The sequence below is a fragment of the Lonchura striata genome, chromosome 4 (assembly GCF_050655825.1).
Source record: "Lonchura striata isolate lonStrDom1 chromosome 4, ASM5065582v1, whole genome shotgun sequence".
Lineage (NCBI taxonomy): Eukaryota > Metazoa > Chordata > Aves > Passeriformes > Estrildidae > Lonchura > Lonchura striata.
Genome location: NC_140706.1, coordinates 66,914,894 through 66,929,294, shown reverse-complemented (window position 1 = coordinate 66,929,294; position 14,401 = coordinate 66,914,894).

Sequence of the window (14,401 nt, the reverse complement as noted above, 5' to 3'; positions counted from 1 at the left end):
ATTTTGTGTTGATTTTGGATGCAGGGCCAATATCAGCCTGATCATGGGAACTGAGTCCAGCTTTAAATTTGGAGAGGGAACTTGTTTCTCCTGAATGCTTTTAAATACTTTCAGCTCTTTGGATGAAGAATGCCTGCTTTACCATTAGTCACTTGGAGTGAGAGACCTGCCTCTGAAGGGCCAGCTAAATCCTACAGTTTCTTCTCCATCACCCTTTGCATTGCATTAAGTACCTAAAGAAAAGGTATTTATACAAATGAATTACGTGCCAAGTGGATTTTTCTTTCATTCCAAAAAAATATGAGAGGTTTACGTACGTAAAAAGCACAGCTCCACGTGCAACATGCTTCCCAATGCATTTTCAGGCAAAATAACAAGCTGGATGCCAAGACTGCAAGTTGTCCAACAGCAAATCCAGCTGTCATTAATGCAGGTATCCATCCTCCAATGGAAACAGCCTCCATCAACAGCAGACAGCTGTGGCTTTTAATATAATTCAGTGGAGGATAATACAAAGCAGTACTTTCACGGCCGGAGCGCGGATGAAAAATGACACAGCCCAGGAACATGACAAGTAACAGGCCTGCGGGGTGAAGTTCTGACTGGCTTTAACTGGAAAGCTTGTTTTCTCTCGAGCACGGGTTTGCCAACTTCAAATGGCACTTACTATTTTTGGTAAAGTTCTTGCAAGCCCTCACACATGCTTCATCCAGCACCAGTTCAATGGTATATGATAATCATTTGGTATTATACGCTGGCAACAGAGCCAGAAGGTTTCCTTCATGCATCCTCCTACCACTGCCAAGGCAATCAAATTAATTCTGTTAACAGCCTGCCAAGTCAACTAGCCCACTAAACTGTCCTGCCTTGCGAGCGAAATCGAGCCCTTGCCATCAAACCGTGCAGTTTCCCCGCGGAGTGTGACGGCTGGAGCCCGGCCAGCGGGAGCCTCTGCTATCATCGTGCCATGCCATGCGATGGCTCTAATGAGCTGACATTTCCTCTTGCTAAATTGCCACGTCTGGAAGCCAAAGCAAATAGTGTTCAACCCCGGTAGAAACCAGACGAGGCTTTCTGACTTTTCCCTCTGCCTTCTGTTTCCTCGCTTGCGACGTTTCTCCATTCGAAGCTGCCTAGATAAAGAGGGATGAAGTAAAAAACTGCTCCTGCAGCATATGGAATATATCAGACTGTGCTGCAGAAACCAACCTGTCTCATGTTGCTTCCCCAGTCCTCACAGACCACTCTGCAACAGAGCCATTCCCTATTAATCACAAGAAGGAGCTGCTGCGATGAGAGCCACGGGCACAGATTGCCCACACTGGCCTGGCTCTGCTGCTTTGCCCTGAGCCCACAGCTGAGCTCAGATTTTTTTCCACGTTTTTCTCCCTCTTCTGGCTGCTTATTTCACCACGGCAGTGGCAGTTGGGAGATTTCACACACCCCTTCTAGGATCTCCAGGAAATCAGTGCAGAGCGCTGAAGTTGCTGTCATTATTACATCTCCTGAGTCTCTCATAATCACCATTTGGCACAGTGAAACCTTAATGCTTCTCTTCAGAATGATTTTTCACCTACAGATTTTCACCTAAGGGAACACTCTCTGGTGAGGGTCAAATCACCAGTGTGTGTTGAAACTGCTGTGGTTTTAAGCCCAGCGGTGCTCACTGACACATCTGAAGCAGAGGCATAACAGGTACATCCAAGGAATATTAATGGGAAGAAAAATTACAGGCTCAGGCTAAAAAAACAGGCAGAAATCCTCTGGGGATCTTAACACATGCTCCTCAGCATGAAAAGGGGATATTGATAAGCCAAGTTGAACAAGCATGAAAGAGATGTCTTGCTAGGAAGAGGATGGAAATTATGAAAAATGGCAGATAGAATTTTTTTTCACCCTCTTACAGAAGGCCACAAGATTCAAAGCAGGGCTATTTTTTGGTGCAACTTTCTAGGCTAGAACACCAAGCTGCTTTCTAAAGACCATGCACCTAATAGGGGCCAGTTTTGCTGGCAGCATAATTTGCTTCATAGCCTTTACTTTTGCCCTCTAAATGGTACATGAATGTCATGGACCTCAAGCTGTACTTGCAGCCTTTTCCCTAAGTCATGGCACTGGCAGTCTTGGCTGTCCTCCATCAACTTAACTATTAAGTCTCAAAAGTCTGTTATAGATTTTATAGACTTGGGGGAAGCTCATTTTGCTTGTGTGCAAGCACTCATCTGTTCAGTTTGGTTTGCCCTCTTCTATAGTGGCACATTTCATGTTTGTGGCACCAATAAATAATAAAAAACTATTCCACTGATCCCTTTGGATTATGCTGAAGTCAAGGGAATGAAAATTATCCATAGAAAAATGTTTCTTTTGGCAGCAACTTGCCTCATGCAGCAGTGACACTAAAAAATCAGCAGAACTGAGTGTGTCCTTACAATTCCAATTTTCTGTGCCATGGATTAAAGCAAGTCATAGACTCATGGAATTATTAAGGTTGGAAAAGAGATCATCAAGCCCAACCTTGTGTATAGAAGTCAGTGCACTGTGGTTCTATATTATCCCTACATATACTACATAGTCCTTAGAATTTTGAAAGCATCCACTTCATCCCTTCCCACAATAACATACCAAAGATTTTCAAAGGAACTAAAAGCACAGGGAAAATTAATAAAGAAAATAGGTACTATGTGGATAAAAATAATTTTTCCTCTGAAGACACAGAGAAAAGCCACTGATGGCACAAATACTGCTCCTCCCCACCCCAACCACCTCCCTTTGCTGGGGGTTTCCATGAGCAAGAGCCAGCAATCTGAGCTGCAAATCTGCATGGTTGCACAGAACCAAAACAAGCTTTTGCCTTTGCTTTTAATTAATGTTGCAATTCTGAAATTACTAATTGGGAAAAGCTGCTGCTTACCCAAGATACTAAACCATTTTGTGAAAGGGGCCACTGTATGCAAAATAGAGGCAATGAGCTGTGCTTTAAAAAAATAACTATATGTATTGCTCAGGTGATCAAAATATCAATAATCATCAATTCTCAAGCTTTTCTTCAAAACCTAGGTGTAGCAAAGAAAAAAAAAAAGGCAGTGTAAACTTTAAATAAGCAAGGAAATAAAGGCTGAAAACCTTCCTTGCCCCATACTAAGAAAAAATCTGGTCCCAGTCAGGAACAAGGTGGTGTTTTCATTACAGTGGAACTTCTTCTGGAGTTCTTAAAGTGCACAAATATGAGTGATTTCCAATTTAAAGACCTTCTTAGGCATGTGTGTATGTGTCTCATTTTCTACCTGCATAGAAGGTCAGAAAATCTTGCCATATCTGTTTAAAAATAAACTATCACATTCCCATCACAGCAAAAGCTCAAGGGTTTCTTCTGAGATGACAGTCTTAGATATTTTCCACCTTTGAGGAAACTCTGCTGTTTGATTTCTAGCACTGGCATATGCAGGCGGGTTTCAAGGTGTTAAGCGGCAAAGCACATTTAGCTTTGGTGTAGAAATGGGTTTTAAGGACAATATAACCTGAAAACTAAAAAACAATATTTGAAATATAGGGGGAGTTGTTTAAAATTCTTATGTTTGCAAAGAGATATTCTTGACTATGTGTCAGAAAAAAGCTCCCAGGACCCGCTCTGCTCTCTTTCAACCAGGAGCAAAATGCAGGAAATAAAATTCAAGCGTTTTTCCATTTGTATTTGCATAATATTTGCTTTGGGCTAAAGGCACACGAGGCGTGCTGACCTGCTGCTGGACGGGTGAGCACTTTGGAAAGGAGAAGAAAAGGAAGGCTCCATCCTGAGATGATGGTATCCATCAATGAATGGCATCCATTAATTGACTAATAGAATGCTGTGTCACTCCTAAATGGGCTCAGTGTCAAACTCCTGCTTCCCTCCATCTCTGGCAGCATTAACAGCGTGCTGTTGACACTGTGGCTTGAGGTCTCTCACTCTGACAGCTCTGAAAGGGTATTTTGGAAGGATTTAGTGGTTTTGAATAGCTTATTTCACTAACCCATAAAGAAACACTTTCCTTAGACACAAGCACGAGTGGTTATTTCTATACTTAAGAAGGCCAAGGTAAAGAAAACCCAACTGTGTATTTTTAAATATTTTATCTTTACACAAGCCTGGGTTATGCAGAGCACAAAGCCATATACATACTTTACAGAGAAGGTAATAATATCTGACCAAAATCTCAAGAACTGTCTGACTCACATAACAAAACTTTCAAGAAGGAGTACAAAATTAGGAAAAAATTGTCCCAAAAGAAATGCTATTAAAGATAGGAGCTTCCCCACCTGATGAGAAGCTGCATCTTCTGCTCATCTCTAGAGATAGAAAAGCAACAGAAGACTACAAGTTCTCTGCATTTCATACAGTGCCACAGTATAATACTAAATGCCCAATTTTTTTAAGTCTGTGCTAAAAATGGTCCTTCAGTCATATGCAGACCCAATCTATTTATCCTATAGATTTGCTGACTTACAGGGTAAGAGTGTGAGAGAGCTGCAGGAGTGAAGGAATTCAGACTTTTCCCAAAGATCTTGATAAGTTCTTAGCTGCCCCTGTTCTATGGGCACTCCTTACTTCCAGGATTTTCTGAAGCCTTGGAAAAATATCCTTCCTTATGTTTTTGAAAATTAAGGAAAGAATGGTGTTATGAAATGAAAAGCAATCAAATCAAATACTATCCATAGAAACCTGAGAAAAAATCCAAAAAGCAAACAATGTCTCCATCAGAGAACTGTTACAACACATGGCTGTAATAATATTATAATATTATATTATTTTCCTTAGCAACAGCTTGTGGCTTGTTTAAGCTATGTAAGTTTTTAAGAGGCTGACATTTCAATGATTCAGGGGATAACACAGTAGGATTCTTGTTAAACTGCAAGCAAAATTTAATCCCATTTCATAAATGACCCCTGATTAAGCTTGTCCAGCCTCTTAGATGTCAGAGGACTGCTATCCTGATAAAAGAGCTGAGCTGACTGAGAAAAACAACTGGAGAAGACCAAAAGAACAACATAATAATTCATCCTGCCCTTTCAGTCAGAAAATCTGGAGTTTCTTCCTGTTTTGCAGAGACTTGAAGAAAGTGACTTTCCCAGGTTCACCCACCAGTACATGGCCTGGAGTGCCAGCTGCCAGGATCCCACCAAATCCTCTCCCCATTACATCACGGAGGAGATGCCTCATTCAGGGCTGCCCATACCTTCGAGTTTCTAGAGCCATTCGTCTCTTGAAATGTTTTATTTGGGATACATATCTAGGTATCTTTGACTTTTGGTGACAATTCCCATTGCAGGGATCTTTGTGATTTCCTAACAACCACCAAGCTGAGTCAGTGCGAAAATAAAGGAAGGGGTTGCTTTGGAGGGCTGTGAAAGCAAGCACACATAAGTCTTTGCTGTGGTAACAGCATCATCATATCCTGCTGTCCCACTTTCCCATCTGGAATGACAGCTAAGAGAGATGAGAACTCACCCTGATGACTACAATAAGAACCAATTACTTTTCCCTGTCCAGGAGCATTCTGATCTGTTTTGCATTCAAAGCCTTTGCTGGAAGGAGTTATGGCTGTCTGAATATTATTATTAGTCATACATTTATTAGATAGGAAATATGTTCACTGAGCACTTAGAAACATTATAGAGCACTTTAACACTTTTATATGTTTAACTAGCATTATTCTTTGCCTTCATGATTCCCACTGTCTTTTTCCCTCTCCAAAATGAAAGAAAATGATGATTTAATCCAGGAGACACAATGAGGGCATCAACAGCTCTGGTTTTGCTGCTCCACATTCTGACTTGGGGCCTTCTCCAAATCCCCCGATAAAGTCAATGGAATGGTTTCATTGCTTCAAAAGGGGTTTGGATCAGGCTTTTTTTTATGGTGCTGGGCAAGTCACTTTGCCCCTGTGCTCAGCACATGCTCTTCTGAAACAGGCAACCTGTGTTTGGACTGGCCTGGGAGCTGCCATGGGACTAACCACAAGTTGTAATGGTGATGGAGAGGGACACAGTGAATGGTCCAGCCATTACTAGTAGAGGTTGGAAAGGAGTAACTTCTGTTTGTATTTCATTGTTGTTTAAAGGGCTGAGAACTAAAAAAGGAAATACCTGATGATTGAGGCAGTGTTGATATTGACTTTCTTCCCATTCACGTTTTTCTTAGTGCAAAGAAATGCTTCCTCAGCACAGAAAAGTGGTATTAAGGGGAAGGTGTCAGAGGACAGAAGAAAAGTCTCTTTTGCAGGAGAGCAGCTTAGCAATTTTCAGAACTCCAGCATGAGAAAGGAGGCATTTCTCAGGCCCCTGCACGGCCCTGATGGGAGCTGGATGTGTTCGCAGGACCCTTGGGGGATGCTCAGGCCACCGGAGAGGGGACAAAGCCGTGCCCAGGGCAGGGAGTTCGGTGTCCGCCTGGCTCCGAGGTGCTTGGCTTTGCTGCCGAGGGATTCCTGCTTCCTCCCCACCCTGTTTCCCCGCGTGTCCCTGCCTGCTGGCCCGGTTTATCTGTTCAATCCACGCAGAGCCCTGCAGGAGCAGCCCGGAGCCGCGGCCAGCTCCGGCAGAGGCGGTCGAACCTCCGCAGCCGCTGTGCCGGGGTGCGGAGCCAGCGCCCAGCCCCGCTTTTTGCGAGGTTTTACCCTTCACACTTCCTCCCCCTTTCCCTCTCTGCCCCTCTCTCTTTTTCTGTCGGATGTCTCAAGGAAAAGAAAATTTATGGAAGCGGTTCCAAGAGCAGTTTTCCCTGCCTTGGTGCTAGTCGGTGCACGCTCCCGGCTGGCTCAGCCCTCCCTCGCCTCTGCCCGGCTCCGCAGCTCTTTCACCTCGCACAAAAGATAGATCGTGTTACCCTTCACTCGCTGCCCCCCGGGCCCCAGCCCCCGGAGCTGCCGAGTGCATCCCTAAACGTGCCAGGTACATGCAGCTCCCTGCGCCTCCTCTGCAGGATAAAATTCCCTTGCCACATTCCCACCCTGGGAAAAATGTGAATTTCAAGGTTGTTTTTTTTTTTTTTTTTCCCCGAGACAAAAAAGTGAGTGATGCTATCTTTCTACACAGGAACAAGTGGTAGGAAACACAGGTTCTTATTCTCTCTGCTTTAATCACCAAATTGCTTAATTAATGTGGCCTAATAAATCAGACTGGTGACACGTGCTTGGTTTAGAGGACAGGCTGCCTGAGTGGCACCATGCTTATCCTCCATCCCCAGGACCAGCTGGAGGCATAGTCCAGCAGGGAAGGCCGGATTCCTGCTCCCTCCAGCCTCTTCTCCTGCCTCATGTGCCCAAAAAGCAGGTCAAAGAATGTGGACGGCAAAATTAATTCTGTCAGGATTTCTGAACCCACAGAGGTCACCCATACTCAAGCAGCAGCTGCCAAAGGCAGTTCTGCCCTTCCTCTGCCATCCCTGTTGCCCTTTCTTCTTCTTTTGCATCTTTGCCTCCCTCATTTTCTCCCTGAATCTCATTCCAAGGCTTTCCAACTTCAAGCATTGCTCTGTCAGTGCTAAAATCGCAAAGAATAAAACTTTAAAACTCTGATTCAAGCTCTAAACTTGGTTTCATGCTCCTGTTTTTCTGAACCTCGGTGGCCATTTTTCTTTATATCTGGATCCCGATTTCAAGAGCAAATTTAAGAATTTTCCCACTGCCTCCCTTCCACTGGTTCAAACCCAGAACAAATTCGGGTTTCAGGGACTGAATTTTCTCATGCATATTTCTGTATTCAGACTGAGATCTTGTGTGACAGGGATTTTCTGGAGGTGAACTGGTAACTTCAAACTGAAGCGACAGCTCTGATGGGCCCTGATTCTGGAGGCACCCGTGGTGCCCTTTCCAGGATTGCCAGGCTACGAGACAGCAGCAGTGTAAAAACAAGCCTGTTTTTAAAGGTTTGTCTCTTGGCCTTCCCTCCACAATGATGTCTCACCTATAATACAGCCAGTGACTCATCCTTCAATTATTGCTGCTGCCATTCTGCTCCAAATTGCTCGGAGGAAGGGAAGTACTGACAGAGACACTTCGGGAGATTAAAATACCCGTGTCTGCGATGCTTTATAACAGCTTTGCTATAAGGAACCTGCTTTCTCCGTGATTACTTTGTTATGAATTCACTTGTGCAACACGTTCTTGGAACAGCACGGTTTGTTTCTGGAACCAGGAATCAGTGACAGGAGATTCATTATAGGCAGGGAATATTTTCGTTAAAGAAAAGCTGTCAGGTCAAGTCAGGCTTTTATATTGCTGTTTGTAAAACAAGGTGTTTACATACCTGTAAAGCTGCCACTTTTTTTTTTTTTTTTTTTTTCCCTCTTTTGATGAAAGTCACCTTTAGATATGTAGGTGGAAACAGTTCTTTGGCACTGAAAGCAGTGAGAGCAGGAAAGGCCAACCAGCCACGCTTCCTTGCCCCCTTACAAGGTGCCAGGCCCCTGGGAAGCTGCCCCAAATGCTGTGACAAAGGGAGGGTGCAGCCTGCAGCCTCCCCCTCCTGCCAATCCCCACCTCTGTCCCCAGGGCCACGGGAGAAACCCCTCTTTGCCACAAGGTGAATAATTAAGATACTTTAGCTGGTAAATGAAAGCGCTAAGAACTCGGTGTGCTGCGTATCCCTCCTCTCTGCAGGCTGCTGCTCAACTCTTTTATCTGCATTATGATCTCTGAAGGAAAGTGTAATTTGGCAATCGTGGTCAAAGTGTTTAGACAATTCAGTCAATGGAAAGCCCCGAGGGAAAAAGACAGCTACAACAAAAACATGAAGACAGAGGGATGTGAAAGCAAATCCCGTTTGAAAAACTCTGTCTTTAGAAAAATCCCTTCCTCTCTTGCCTATGGTGAGCACACCAGGACTGTTTCTCAGCTTCAGTTTGCCTCCCAAAAATGAAGGAAAGCATGTGTCCTAGATAAATAGTAAATTAATCTAGGAATTAGATGCTCATCTCAGAAATAGGAAAATTGTAAACTGGGCAGGATTTCTGCGTTCCTGCTTTTCCTTTTCTCCAGGGCTGGTGGAGCTGGCACTGAATGTTTTAATTCTGGAGTGAACACTTCTGCTTCTGTCCCCTAATTTACCCTGCCATTTGCCCACAGCCGGGAAAATAAAATTTGCATTCAGATAAACACGGACTCATTTCCAAGCCTACACAGATTATTTAATTAAAAGTTTCCAAGTGGAAACCTCACATTATTTCCCCAAATTAAGGGCTGCTCCATAGGAACCCTCCTTTCTGCTCTGGGATAAACAGAAACCAGGAGGCGAGGGGCTGGGTAATATCCTGAACTCCCACCCCTGCACGAGCATCACCCACTAGGCTGTGCAAACACAGACCTGTGTCTCTGGAGGGGAAAAACCCAACGAGAGGGTTGGAAATGCTCATCCCCTCTGCAGCCAAAAGCCTGGAGTGCAGCCAGGCTCCACTGGTCTGACTGCTGCGGGGAGGAAGGAGCTGTAAGCCAGCAATTAGCAATTCTGCTCCTAACAGGAAAGATTGCTGGGAAGCATAAATAGTGTGGCTGTTTATAGGGGAGTTAGGGCAGGAGGAAGTCGTGCTGCTGTTGATGGTTGGGGTTTGTTTCAGAAAGCTGCCTTGCCTAGGGAAGGATGCGGTTTGTCGGAAACGCAGCACCTGGGCGAAGAAGAGCTCCGTGCACAGATGTTTGGGGCTGGCTTTTGGGATCTGCACCCCTGATATTATCACTTCCAGTCCAAACCATTCTGTGATACATAATTGTGCAGCAATGAGCTCCACAGCATAAGAGGTAACATAAAACACTTTGGTAGAGACACTGAGTTTTAAGTTTATATTGCGGTGTGCAAGGGGAGAGTCTTGGACTTTCAGAGTGATTACTGTTTAGTTTTCCTTCTTGTTTTAGCAGCATTCAAATGTTATCACATACACAGAGTTCCCTGCAGTTTTTGAAGGGACAGGTACTTTTCCAAGCAGCACAAAAAATAAAATCATGAATAATGCAGAGCTTAGTCAGGAGAAAAACAGAACTGAGAAAAAGAAAGCTTTGGGAAGGGGATTAGTTGTTTGTGCAAATGACTGAGCAAGGAAATGCACCTCTAGACACACTGTTGGTGACACTAAATGATCCAGAGGCCTCAGATGAAGAGAATATAAGGCCTGGAAAGTAACCAGACTTCTAGTTCTTACAAATGAAGGATGTTAATTTATTAATAGCATTAAAAATGAACGATGCTAGGCTGGAGGACTATGACAAAAGCATTCCTCTTGGACCATCACCTCGTGTCTTTCATCGCACGTGTACATTTGAAATCAATCTCTTAAATACATCAGGCCTGTGCCCACTGGAAATCACAGCCCTGTGTAGCTTGGCCAGTCCATCTAACCACTGGATTAAAGGGAAAAACAGACCCGCTGTGGGGTGCAGGAATTATTAGTGATGACATGAATCATGCTGGGAGCAAAGTGACAACATGACACAAAGAGGAAATTCTCTCTGACAGGCCTTTTACTTTCTTTAATGACATATCATTCCTGGTCCAAATTATGTAGGGACCTCCAGTACTATTTGACAGTACCTGGAGGAGACAACCTTAAAAATTTGCCAGTTTTGCTTTACATAAATAGATAGAGTTTCTTCAGTGCTCCTTGAACTTCCTCCTACTTACTTTGGAGAGTGCTCCTAATCTAAGGCAGCGATATTAAGCTCTCCAGCAAATGGCAAGTTCTAAAGGATCATTGTATGTTTTCCTGCTCAAGTGATAAATCTGGAGGTCAGTTCCTGGCATGGCCAATGGGAGCATGGATGTGTGCTGCAGAAGACAGGTTTACAGCATTGAAACCTGGGAGAAGCAATTACGTGAGCCACTTTGGATGAAATCATAATTAAGCCTTATTGGGGTTTGAAAGTTTGGATTTACAATATATTTCACTCGCCGTTTTTCATTTTCATGAACCTCTGGCAGTTTCTACTTCCAGCTGGGACAAGAAGAAAAGTGGCTTAAATGCACTATGAATTAAATAGTGGGAAACCCATATCCTTTCAGGAGGGCAGTCTAGGAGAAATCTTGTTCTTTAGACACACAGAGCTCTGTTATATTTCTCAGGCTGAAGTGTACAAAGTAAAAATAAGGATCTGTGATGCTTTGGGGATTCATTCAAAGCAAAATCCTTTTCCATGTAAAGGAAAGAAAACGTCTGAGGTTCAGTTGCGTTTTCCCTGAGGAATCCTTGCCTCGAGGCAGGGAACAGCAGAAAATACGAAATTCCCATCTGTATTTGACAAGAATTAGAGAAAAAAAGGACCATGTTACCTCAGAAGTGAAATCTAATGCACTGGTCTGGACCAGTAATGATACATGCACCAGTATTGTGCTCTCCAGTTTTTATCCACTGTGCAAGCAGGAGCAGCAAGCTGGATGCATCAGGAAGAACTCCTGACCTCAGTGCCTGCAGATAAATTGATCCTGCTCATTGTCACCTTTTCAATTTTTCACCTGGCTGAGGAGGTAGAAACTCCAAAGCTGGGTTTGCAAACAGTGTGACTATGCACTTGTTTGGAATTTTGGCCAATCTGTTAAAAATAACGTAAATATCAAAGAATGCAAAATATCGTAGTGGCAACACCCATTACCTCCAGCACTGGCAAGGATTGCAATATATAAACATCTATGTAATACAAAAATTCCATTAATTTAGATAATAAAGATTAATAGACTAACCTAAAACCATACAACCCTGAAGAGAGCTTGAATGTTTTTTCCATTAGGTCCTAGGGGGAAAAAAAGAGAATAATCAAAATGAACTTTTGGTTTCAAATCACTTCAATAGAGATTTGCTTCTTGGGTCACTTTAAGCATGGAGGTTGGCTTGTAGCTGCCTTTGTGCCTCTTGTGTAGAATTCATAAAATGATGATGTTATCTCCAGAGATTATTGAGACAGAATAAAAAGAGTAGAATTTCTGGAAACAGAAACAGCAAAGTGGTGGAGGTGGAAGATATAAGTCGATGGATACCAGGGATTCAGCCTTCAAAGTGAGGGGCATCATGACCGACCTCCTTTTTCTCCCACAGTGCATGCACAGTTCATCCATATTTCTCAAGGTGATGTTTGATACAACAGTTGTTGGCAGGCTCTGAACTTCTGCTGGGATTGGAGGTGGGCAGAGACCTCACCACCTTTCAGAATCAAGACTGAAAAGCCAGAATTTAAGACCTAGACCCCCTGCAATACAGAAAGGGTGTGGAATTAGGCTTCCACTTTCAAGTGTTTCAGTAATTGAAGCAACGTTCAGCTCTTGTGGTTTGGGTTATCTGGAAGTAGTCCAGCATGCTGGATTATCCAGAGAGATAGCGAGTTATATGTGTTAATGGGGAATTTAAGTAACATGATTTACAAATGGCAAATACACACTCCTCTGGTTTCCTAGCTAAATCCCAAGAATGCACTTTCTTGGAATTTCACTGAGCAATCATAAAGCCCCCAACACACTCCTTATATTCCTTCTTAGGGAAATAGAATACCAAAGATCACTACAACTCCCTTCCCAAAACTGACTTTACTGCTTTGGCCTAATTTTGTATACAGCATCAGTACACCACATTGCAAAACCATCCTTTCATCACAGCCTTTTCATTTCATCAGTCTTTCTCATTCTTGCTCACCCTACAAATAGCAGAACACAAGGGAAGATTGAAAACAACCAGCAGAGTTGGTTTATCCATCAGCCAGATGGATATCTGGATCAGCCAGGATGACAAAGCCAGATTAATATGATTTCTCGAATAAAATCCCAAACCATCATCTTCAGGCTGAGTTTGATCCTAAACATTATAACCCCACAGGTCAGGACAGCATTGGCTGCTTTCTCTTGGAAACAACTCCCCTGGGCACTGCTGGAAACACAGCACTTAAATTAGGTTGTCTCTCAGCTGGGTATTTGCATGGAGAGGGGTGGAAATAGCCTTCCTGCAAGGATAATCAAAGGCACAAACTTCTCCTTAAACTGGACACCCTTCCTTATTCTCCTGCTATCAAAACCATGTTTATAGGCATTCTATCTAGGAGGGTATCAGCTATGTAACATTAGAAACTGCTATTAAACAGAGCAGGAAGGAGGCAAGTGGAAATAGGGAGAAGGTGGTAGCTCTGACTGACATCTTTACTGGCATGGGACCCAGGATCAGTTAATGAAGCTTTTCTAATGGTGGCCTGAACCCAGTCAAGATTGGCTCCATGATGTCTTGCCAGCAGGGCTATAATCCTCCTCTACAGCCTCTTGGGAGGGGGACAGTGACACCAGAACTTCACAGGAGGTCACACTCCTGCCTCAGCACATGTGCATAGGCACATCCTTGTAGGATTTGCATGAGCACAAGTCTCCCCTGAAGCCTGGGCTCTCCCTCTGGAGGTGAAGGAGTGGCTCTGATGTGGGGCAGAAGGGTTTGCATTTCCTTGGGGTGATCAGTATGTGTATACTACCACCAGTGAGAAGCCATGTCTCCAAATACTCCATCCTGGAGTTATGGGATGGATGCTTCATTCTGGAGCATCAAACCTACTGAAATGACTGCACTTGTCCAAGGCTGGGGCTACTTTCCACTCAAAGCAGCAGGGATGAGCTGTTCTTGCCCATGACCATATTGTTTGTGTTTTATGCAACCTTCAGGCAATAAAAGGAATATGATAATCTGTCTGTTGTCTCCCTGCCATGCTGTCAGCCCAGCCAGTCCAGCAGCCCAAGAACCGCAGAGGTTTTCTCAAACAACTTCCAAGCCATATGTATGAGATACAGGGCACTTTATAAAGCAAAAACCAGATAATTTCTCAGTCTAAAGCCACCCGTGAAGTGTCAGTCTACAGGAATCAATTCACACATGTTTTAATCAACTTGTAAGTTACACTGGGTGTATGGGAATAGTTAAATTTATAGAGCTTGGAGTCTGGCCCATTAAACTCTGTCTATACTGTTTTAACACTTCTGGAAGCCTACATTTAAATTTGCCTCGGGTCATGAGTGAAACGAATACTCCTACTTCCAGCAAAATACCGAGCACAGATCCATGAATTTCTACTGAAAGCAGAAGTTTCCCCGTGCTGTCTGCAGGGAAGGTGGAGCTCTGGAAGGACCGGGACGTGCAGGGCAGGGGGGATGCACAGGGATTTGCCTGATCTGTGCCTGGGCTCTGATGCTGCTTTCCCTTCTGGTGCAGAAGAGCAAACTTTTGCCAACCCTACGCGAGCAGAAACGTGCCCAGAAATGAGATCCAGCTGCTTGCCAAAGCGATCCCGGCTACCGACAGCCAATCTGGACATTTTGGAAGCATCTGCAGGCTTGCTCTTATCGATGGAGGAGGGGTTTTGAGTGCGCTTTCTCTCGGAACAGGTTTGCTGATAGCATCAGCATCTGCTCGGCAGCAGCG